At 59.5% G+C, this 10,145-nt stretch overlaps 1 long non-coding RNA gene and 1 other non-coding gene across 2 annotated transcripts; both read left to right on the top strand.

Moving 5' to 3' along the window:
- The first annotated feature begins 5,526 nt into the window (after positions 1 to 5,526).
- On the top strand, positions 5,527 to 8,084 carry LOC125321000. Its single transcript, XR_007201379.1, has 2 exons — positions 5,527 to 5,649; positions 6,623 to 8,084. It is a non-coding gene; the product is annotated as an uncharacterized LOC125321000 (long non-coding RNA).
- On the top strand, positions 6,149 to 6,232 carry LOC125321042. Its single transcript, XR_007201416.1, has one exon. It is a non-coding gene; the product is annotated as a small nucleolar RNA SNORD45 (small nucleolar RNA).
- Positions 8,085 to 10,145: the final 2,061 nt, after the last annotated feature.

Genomic DNA, 10,145 nt, shown 5'->3' with positions numbered 1-10,145 from the left:
CCCTTGTCCTCAGCTGTGGAGGGGAAGCAGGAGCTGTGCCAAGGGAGCCCTGCTGGCTTTGCCAGGGGCAAAGGTTGCTCACTGCAGGGTTTCTTTCAGGTGCTGGCCTCCGAAGATGTGCAAGAGGAGGAATTTGCTCCATTGTACAATATCTGCAGGTTTCTGATGTATTCAGGCAACAACACTGATACACAGATGCTCTCCCTGGTGCCCAGGGCCCTCATCACACCGTTGGAGAGACATGACAGGGTGAGCAGGGTGGTGTCAGGGGCAGACATGTGGAAGCCAGGCTTTGAGGCCCTGGGCAAGGCAGTGGCTTGGCGTGGGCTGGGAGTCAGGACATGGGGTCACTGCTCCAAACACCCTCCCTGACTGGCAGGGCCTGGTGGCTGCCTGGGGAGTGGTCCAGGCATGGACCTTCTCACAAAATGGAAACTGTCTTTTGTGCAGGTGAGAAAAATGAAGGTTCTCCTGCCAGACCTGGTGAACCTGTTGTGGCAGGAGTACGTGTCTCTGGTGATGAAGGCCCTGATGGTTGTCTGGGATGTGATGAGGCATTTGGAGAGGACTGAGGCCAGTTCCATTGCCGTGGACATGGTGAAGGCGCTCTGATCCTACTTCGATGAGGTGAGGCCAATGTGGAGCCCAAGCCCTGAGAGGGGCACCGGGCTATGACAGCAGCACTCGAAGCAAGCTCCGCTCCCCTGGGCTCTCCTGGGATGGATTCTGGCCCTGCTTCTCCCACTCTGGCACCTGACCCCGTGTCATGGTTTGACACTGGCCCAGCACCAGGCACCCACAAGAGCTGCTCACTCACCCTCTCCTGCCACAGCTGGGAAGAGGAGGGAAAAGGAAAAAAGAAAATTCACAAATACTTCATGAGTGAGATACAGACCGGGAGAAAACACTTCAAGGTGAAACAGGCTCAACTTAAGTTGCAAAGTGAATTTATTGCTAACAGAAATATCCTTCAGAGGAGGATAATGAGAAATAAAATACGCTCTTAAAAACACCTTTTCCCCCTCAGCCCCTCCCTCCTTCCCACCGACAGCGCAGGGAGACTGGGCATGGGGATTTGTGGTCAGTCCATCACCGCAATTTTCTTCTACTGCTCCAGGAGAGGAGTCCTTTCCCTGTGGTACCGTGGGCTCCCTCTCACGGGAGACAGTTCTCCATGAACCTCTCCGACGTGGGTCCACTCTCACGAGCAGCAGTCCTACCACACCCACTGCAGTGTGAGTCCCTCCCACGGGCACACAGTCCTCCCAAGACTGCTGTGCCATGGGTCTCTTTCCATGGGGTGCAGCCCTCCAAGGACAGGCTGCTCCAGCCTGGAATCAAGGGCCCTCTCTCTGCACCGGGTGTTCCACTGCATCAGAGCCTCCTCCAGGCACCCACCCAGCCCAGTGTGAGCACCTCTCCCATGGGCTGTGGGTGGATCTCTGCATCCCCTGTGGACCCATGGGCTGCAGGGGCACAGCTGCTTCCCCATGGTCTTCACCACGGCCTGCAGAGGAACCTCGCCTTTGGCACCTGGAGCACCTCCTCCCCCTCCTTCTTCACTGACCTTGGTCTCACCATGTTGTTTTCCCTCACATGTTCTCACCTCCTCCTCTTCTGGAATCCAAAATCTCTTGTGACTTTGTTTTGATTTTCTTCTTAAATATGTCATCACAGAGGCATTACCAGCCTCTCTCATTGGCCCAGTTTTGGCCAGCAGCATGTCCATTTTCAGAGCTATCAGGGATTGGCACTGCTGGACATGGTGGAAACTTCCAGGAGTTTCTCACAGGAGCCACCTCTGTGGCCCCCCTGCTACCAAAAACCAGGCCAAGCAAAACCAATACACCCCGGAGCATGGCCCCTCACCTCAGCTGCTGTCACATCCCTCCTCACTGTGGGCAGGGAGCTGCTGCTTCCGAAGTTCTCCTCGTTCCTTCCAGGAGGAAGGCTGGGTACAGGAGCGCTGCATACGCTCCTTCAGCAGCCTGGTGAGGATAGTGGTGGGGAAGGATAAGTGGATGAAGAACTACGTGCACAGTGTCCTGGTCCAGCTCATCCTTCACATGAATGACAAGGTCCCCACAGTGGGCCAGGTACTGATGTCAGGGCTGAGCACTGACACAGAGGGCGGTGGCTGACACCCCCCGGGGCTCCTGCACATCGGGCAGCGCTCCCCCAGCACAGCCCTGGGAAGGGTCGCTGCAGAACCAGTGTAGCAAGGCCAGACCGGCTGGCACAGCCATTTCCACCACCTCCCCTGCCTACTCCAGCAGGGCTTGGCACCAGCCCAGGACCACTGAGGCATGGACAGGTGTGTCCGCAAAGGTGTTAGAGGCCAGGGATTTGAGCCTCAAACCCTGTACTGAGGAGCCCTTCCCAGACGCTTTGGCAGGGGCATGTCCCAGTTTCCTAAAGGCAGAGTCACCCCAGGTCACCTTTCTCAGGCCCTAGAGCCATCTCCCAGCTTCTGCCGTCCCACAGGCCTCTAGGAAAGCCCTCCTTGCTATCACAGAGCTCCTCAAGAGGAAGGAGCTGTGGTGAAGACATGGCAGCCCTGGAGGATGGCGACTACTTGGTGAGGATGCACCCCAGGGATTGTGCTGGGCCATGGGCTGTGCAGCTGGGCCTGGGGAGGACAGCCCACAGCCTGGAGGTGCACCTCTGTCCCTGGCTCCAGAACAGAGCCCCAGGGGCTCTTCTCCAGGCCCATCTCCCCTCTCTGCACCCAGCGGGAGGGAGGAGGGCTCTTGGTAAAGGAGGTGCTGGCAGGAGGGGCTGCTCCAGCCACCTGGAGGATCTGTGACAATGTCCACACCTTTATGGTCTCTCCAGATGGAGAAGGACAGCATCAATACCTTTATCAGAGCCTGCAGTACCTGAGGGACCCTCAGGAATGCGTGCATAACAGGACCATCAGGTTCATCGGTGAGCCCCAGCCCAGGGTCCCACACTGGCCAGTCCCTGTCCCCCCCAGCCCTTGCCCAGTGCCACATCCAGGCTACTGGTGGTCCCTGGTTGCTGGGAGCATGCTGGGGAGCAGCAAAGCCTGACAGAGCTCTATGCCCAGGGTCCATCGCATGGCATCTCAAGGACCAAAGCAAGGAGCTGCCTGCTCTGGTTGTCAGCGGTGAGTGGGGAGTGAGGGTTGGGGGAGTGGGGAGCTCTCTGCAAACACGGGAACTCATCTCAGCTGTTTTGGTCACAGAACTTCAGGCCTTGGAGAAAGATGAGTGTGAATTCATCTGTTGCCTGGCAGCTCAGATCACCTTGATCCTGAGGACTCTGAAGGAGCAGTGAACACTGGGACAGTCCCTACGCAATCTGTGGTGCTGGCACCGCTGAGCTGGGGGCCTGTTGTGCCCAGAGTGGGACATTCAGGCACGACTGATTAGGGATACCCTCCCGCTGATTCACAAGGTGCAGAAAGGACTCCCTGACTTCCTAAGGTTCTTCTCAGACAGGACTCTGGGTGTGGCTGGATCCAACCATAGCCCCAGACTTGGTCAGTACTTTATATCTGAAGGGTCATACAGGTGTCATTGAGCCTGGATACCACTTTGTCCTAAGGATTATGGCTGGCAAGCCAACTATAGTTCTGTAAATAAAGTTAGTTTTCTGTTTAAATAATAGCTTGTCAATTTCCTTTTAAGACAAGGGGACCCTCCTGATTCATCAAGGGAAGCCAGTTGATGGAATCTTTTAGGATTCCAGCAAAGCTTTCCAGACTATCTCTCCCAGGATCCTTCAGGACAAACTGTCCGGCCCCAGCTGGATAAACGCCTTGTGATGGGTGACAATGGGCTCATGGGTCGGGCACAAGGGGTGACAGTGACTAGGGTAGAATCGGGCTGGCACTGGTCACTAGTGGGGTTCTGCAGGGCTCCATCCTTGGCCCTGTGCTGCTCAACCTCTCCATAAATGACTTGGACACAGGACTGAAAGAGATACTGAGCAATTCACAGCCAATACAAAGTGGGAAGAGCTGTTGCCTCCCTGGAAGGTCTGAAAGCCCTTGGAGAGACCTGGACATAGGGGAGAGAAATGGACAATCACCAACCATGTGGAGCCCAACAAACACAAGTGATGGATTCTGCCCCTGGGACGGGGCAAGCCAGGATGTACAGACAGACTGTGGAAAGCTCAGCCATCCTGGACCACGGCCAGTTGGATCTGAGTCAGCAGTGCCCTGGCAACTTCCTCCTGAGGGGCAGCTCTGATCTCTGCTCTCTGGGACCAGGGACAGGACCCAAGGGAATGGCTGGAGCTGTGCCAGCGAGGGTTATGTTGGATATCAGGAAAAGGTTCTGTTCTTTGGGAAGCTGGCAAAGCTGTTTCCTATCAGAGGTGCTGAGGAGGTCCCTCTGCACTCGGAGCAGCCTGAGGAAAGGGACCCACTCTGGAGAAGTTGGTGGAGAACTGTCTGCCGTGGGAGGGATCCCAGGCTGGGGCAGGGCAAGGACTCCCGACTGCTCTCCCTGGCAGCAGCAGGAGAGGATGGTGCTACGATCCGCTTATTAAAATTTTTGGAGAGATGCCTGAACTGAGGTACAATTGAGACCATAAGCCAAAGTCAGTAGTATGGATTTTATTTAACAGTAAATGAGAGAGAGAGAGAGAGAGACAGCGGGGGAGGAATAGAAAGTGAGATGGAGGAGGAAAAGTGAGTGACAAGAGGCAGATTAAGTAAAAAATCTCACCACTCCATAGATCCCAAGGGCATCCCGTTGCTCCTTTCCATCTGGTCATCTGGGTGGTGAGGGTGCCCCCATGAGTTCAGTGGATTAATATACGTTTTGGCCATGTGGGAATGCCCAGGTACCTCCCGGGGGAGTGAGGGCGGGGGCAGCAAGTTTGACGCCGTCTCTCGCAACAGGCTCTGGATCTGTTGCATCACATGCAGTGCTCTGGTGGAAGGCCTCAGGAAATGAGTCTGAGGAGCTCTGGGGGTCTTTGATGGTTTCTGACCCCTCTTCAGCTGCTCCTCACGTGAATGTCCCATGTGTGTGGCCTTCCTGAGGTGGGGGTTTTTACAAGTGAGCCGTTTTGTGTAAGGGAGGATGGGTGTTCACTGCCTCTGACCAGAAGTTGTGGCAGACACCGAAAACCTCTCCTCCAACCCTTTGGCTGGGGGGGAGCGTGTGCAAACCTCAGCAAAGTGGGTCTGTGGGTCGTGGCCTCTGCCACCCCAAATGCAGCCAGAGCTGATTTTCAGGACAGTTGCTGGGTTTGGCTTTCTGGGGGATGCTTTCTTCTCCCTCAGCCTTGTTTACTTCTCTCTAGGCCTGAGATAATTGAACAAGAGTGTCACCTTTCTGTTATCTCAGGTTCCCTTAGGTGGTGTAACTCACAGTCCGAAGTTCCCCTGAGGAGGCATCCTCAGGGAGGGGTGGGCTTCGGTGGTCGCAGCATCTTCATAGAGTTTTGCCGTAATGGGCAAAAACTCCTTCAGAGCAAAGTTTAAGCCATTAAGCACAATGTTTCAGTCTCTCACGGGTGGGAACGGAGGGCGGTGGGGGTGCAAGGCGTTGGCGGCGGATGTGGGCGGATCGCGGCGGCAGCTCCTCCCGGCCCGCCGCGGGCGGGTGTCCCTTGCAGCGGAAGCGGCGGCGGGAGCGGCCGCGTGGTGCGGGACGGGCCCGGGGGCAGGTGGGGAGGCCGGGAGGGGTCGCGGGGCGTCTCGTTGCTGGCAGGGGCCGTGGGCGGGGAGCGGCGGGGCCCGCGGGCACGGAGCCCCCCGGGCACGGAGCCCCCCGGGCACGGAGCCCCCCGGGCAGAGCCCCCGCGGGTGCCGGTGCCGGGGCTGTGGAAGGGGCCGCTCCAAGGGCGCGGTGCCGCAGCCGCTGCCCCGAGCGCGGCGCCGCCGGAACGGCGCGGCCCAGAGCGGAGCGGCCGGGCCGGGGAGGCGGCGGCGGGAGGATCGTGAGGCCGCTGCCGGCGCCGCCGAGCCGGGGCCGCGGGAAGGGCCGTGCCGGGGCGGCGGCGGGGGCGTTTTGGCTGCGGCCGGCGGCGCTGGCTCCAGCGCCGTGCCAAGGGCTGCGCTGCCGGGGCACGGCTGCGGCCGGAGGGAGCGGCCCGCGCTGCGAACAGCGGCGCTCGGCTGGGAGGGCCGGGCCGGGCCGGGCCGGGCCGGAGGAGGCACTTCTCGGGCCCGGGATGAGCGCTGGCATGTATTATCTGAGCGGAGCTGATGTCTCTCACCGCTTTAGCTCTAGAATTACTCTGAGGCCCGGGAAGCTCCCGATCCCTCCGGCAGTGGAGCTTTTTCCCATTGTGGGATCGAGTCCCCGTGCCAGACCTGGACCCAGCTTGAGGAGAGGGGGGCCCGGGTTGGGATCTGCCCCATCGCCGCGTGGGGCAGGTGCAGTTGTGGGCCGAGTCGTGCGTTTTGTGTCCACGAGGGGCTCTCACCTCGCCCGAAAGCCGTGGTTTGGCAGTTGGTGGCCAGGTGCGCGTGGGAGCGTTGACTGGGGGCGTCCCTGAGCCCCCGTGTGCCGGCTGAGCTGTGCACGTTCCGCCTGCGCAGCTGGGCTGCTGCAGCTCCGGGTGGGAGTGCGCAGGAGGGAACTGGCACCTCTGGCCAGGCTGGCCCTAAACCTGGAATGTTGTGTGCTTCTCGCAGGTCTCCGCTTGAGCCCGGGACGTTCCGGCCAGCCCAGAGGTGTGATCCGGACACACCACCTGATCCTGTCTGGGGCTGGGGTTGGATCCAGCTGCTCCCAGCCTCCCATCAGGCATTTGGAAAACCGGGGCATCCCTCCTGCACTCCCTGACCCAATGGAAGGGGCTTCCCCATAAACCTTGTCCACAACTTCCTGGGGAGCTGGGCATGCACAGCACGGGGTGGCACCCACTCCTGGGGAGCTGCCAGCTGAGTCCCTGGGGCAGAACTGGGAACAGCTCTTGCTCCAGGGACAAGCTGTGGGATGGCTCACATCCCACTGATCCTGGGAGCTCTTGGATCTACCCTGCACCCCTGGAAAGCTTTCCTTTGCAGTCAGCCCCGCTTGATTTTGGGTGTTTGTGCTTCATGTGCACTCCACCCACACCCTGGGGTGCCTTGGGATCCACCTACACTCTGAGGGGCTCTGGGGTGCCCTGGCTTGTGCTGGGGATGCGAGGGAAGCAGAGGGTCCTTGGGGAAAGTGCCCCCGGTGAGAAATGGGGAACAGGAGCTTGTGTGGCTGTGCCCAGAAAGCTGGGAGGGGTCTTGGGAAAGGGGTGATGGTACCAAGAGACCAGTAGAACCCTTCCAGGGAGGAAACAGGTTGGACATTCCATAGGGAAGCTGGGCCCTGGCACCAGCGCATCAGGTGCGGAGGGTGAAGGAAGCAGGCAGAGCTGCTCTTCTATGGATCCTGCTGCATGGGATGTCACAGTGGCCATCCCATGGGATCAGCACTGGGGAATAGCAGCTGGGGAGAGGAGTCAGGGCCAGTGCTGCTCCTTTGGGCTTCCCTTGTCTCCCTCCTGGGACAGGAGTAGGATCTGGAAGGGATGTGGAGCTCCAGCTCTGCTCCATGCCTTGCACAGCTGGGAATTGCAGTACAGGTGCTTCACTGCCCTTGGAATCACCTTCTCTTGTTACCACATGAGCCACATGGCTCCTCCTCCAGCCCCTCTCTGTCCCTTGCCAGCTGCTCCTCTTTGGCTTTCAGCATGTGGCACTGGAATTTCAGCTCTGCCTTTCCCAGGGATGGGCTGGGAAACCCAGTTATGTCCCCTGCCCTGTCCTGGACACTCTCGTGACATCCCAGGGTTTGGGATCCTCAAACTGAGATCTTGCCCCCCCCCCCACCTGGGGTTTTGGCCTCTCAAACTGAAGGTTGGGATCCTCAGACTGGGGGTTGGGACCGTCAACCTCTTGTCTTGAGAGCTCATTCCCCAGGCACCAGTTTCCACCCTAAACTGAGGGATTTCTGTTTTTCATTCCAGGTTCTCAGGGAGGAGCTGGGGGTGTCTGCAAAAGGCCGATCCTGGTCCCCACCAGCAGAACTGGCGCTGGTTTGGAGTAGGGGGGTCAATGGGTCGGTGATCACAACCCCCCGTTTTGTTGGTTATAAAGCGGCTGGTTTTGCGCTCGATGGTGGATTTTGGGGGGGTGACACCCCGATAAAACTGGGGGGATGTGTAGGGGAGGGCTTTATTTGAGGGCACAGAGAGAAAAGGGGTGTGGGGCACCCCAGGGTGGGTTTGGGATCTCCCTTCGGTGGGGGAGGGGGTTGGAGGGAGCCCAGCTCGAGCTTTGGCGTCTTCAGGGGGGGTTTGGCATCTGAGGGGGTGGCGCCACCTGGCGGCTGCAGGGACCCACTGCCAGATTGGGGGTCGGCAGGGGCTTGGGGGGTCCCTCCCAAGTGGGGGATGTGCTGGGAGAACCTTGGGGGCCCCAGGATGCAGATTTGGGGTTCCCAGGATGGGGGTGGGCCGCTGGGAGTGGGGTCTCTCAGGCACTGGGGCCTCCTGGTGACTGGGAGGACCCAGCGCTGGGGTTCCCAGTCCTCCTCACCGGGGCTGTGGCTGGGGACTCCCAGCCTGGGGTTTGAGGCTTCCAAGGGTGGATTTTGAGGATGCCCAGGACATATTTGGGGGTTCCAGGGTGGGTTCTGGGGGTCCTGGGATGGATTTTAGGGTTCCAGCACCCTCAGTGCGAAGTCCAGAGCTGGGGCGCTGTGGGTCAGACACCCCATGGACACCACGTCGATGTGGGGCCCCAAGAACTGGGGGAGGGTCCCCAAAACGATCCCCCCGCTGGCCTCCACGGTCACCCCGGGATGAGCGGCCTTGACCTGCGCCGCCGCCGCGTGCAGCTCCTGGGGAGAACACCCTGTTAGCAGGGAGCACCCCCTCCCCAAAACTGCAGGGGGTGCAGGGGAGAATCCCCCACCAAATTGGGATTTCTCTGCCCAAATCTGCCTGATTTGGGTCCCCCCCATAAGAAACTACCAATTCAGGGATTACTCCACCCCTTGACCTCCAAAATTGGGGGGTCCACCCCCAAACTCTCCAAATCGAGGGTTATCCCCCTTAAACCAGAAACCCCACAAAACTGGGGGTTTGCCACCCAACATCTGCGCAGTCGGGCGCCCCAGCCACCCACTGACCTCCAGAACAACCCCAAATTTGGGCTCTCCAACCCACTGACCACCCAAATTGGGGTCTCCCCAACCCAGAACTCTGGAAAATTGCAGTCCCCCCACCTAAACGCCTCAAGTCAAGGGTCCCTCCACCCAACCCCCCCCCCCCCCCCCCCCCCCAAATTGGGATTACCCAACCCTTTGACCCCCCAAAACTGGCATTCTGGCACTTATCTTTGGGGCTGTCCCACATTTACAGCAGATTCCCATTTTACTAGTCCAGCCTCACACCTGGGGGGTCCTCCCATTCTTAGGGGCCCCTCCCAGATTTTGGGAGCTCACTTGGTAGGGGCAGAGGTCAAATCTATGGCATTACCCACCTTTTTTGGGAGATCTGTGCCCCATTTTTGGGGTTTATCCCCATTTTGAAAATCCAACCTCCCATTTTTGGGGTCCAGCCCCACATCTGGGGTCTCCCCATTGTTGCCCACCCCCCTCCCCCCCCCCCCCCCCCCCGATTTTGGGGCTCACCTGCGGGGCCAGGTTGTCCAGCAGGACGATGTCAGCCCCCGCCCCCGCAGCCGCCAGCGCCTCAGCCGCGCTCGAACACTCGACCCCCAAGCGGCGGGTGAAGCCCCCGGCCCGGCGCACCCCCCAGATCATCTGGGGAAGAGGGGGTCAGGGGGAACCCCAGAGCGACGCCCAATCCCTCAGACCCAATACGGGGTGGGGTAAAATGGGGGGGGGGGGGGGGAGGGGCACAAATTGACTTAAAATTGGGGTCCCCCCCATCGCCCCCCCACACTGATCCCTCAAATTGGGGTCCTCTCCCCAGATCCCCCCAATTCAAGGGCGTCCCCCGACCCCAAAGCTGGGGTTGCCCCACCTACAAACACCCAAATTTAGGGTTCTCCAACATAGGGCCCACCCCCATTCAGGGGTTACCCCCCAACTTCCCTCCCAAACAGGGACCCCCCCCATGCATCCCAGACTGGGTCCTCCCACATCAGCCCACCCCCAGAATACCCCAATCCAAGGGTCTGTCCCAAAATTGGTAGCCCCTTCAAGTAT

The sequence above is a fragment of the Corvus hawaiiensis genome, unplaced genomic scaffold (genome assembly GCF_020740725.1).
Source record: "Corvus hawaiiensis isolate bCorHaw1 unplaced genomic scaffold, bCorHaw1.pri.cur scaffold_32_ctg1, whole genome shotgun sequence".
Taxonomy (NCBI): domain Eukaryota; kingdom Metazoa; phylum Chordata; class Aves; order Passeriformes; family Corvidae; genus Corvus; species Corvus hawaiiensis.
This window is presented reverse-complemented; position numbering and strand designations above follow the sequence as displayed.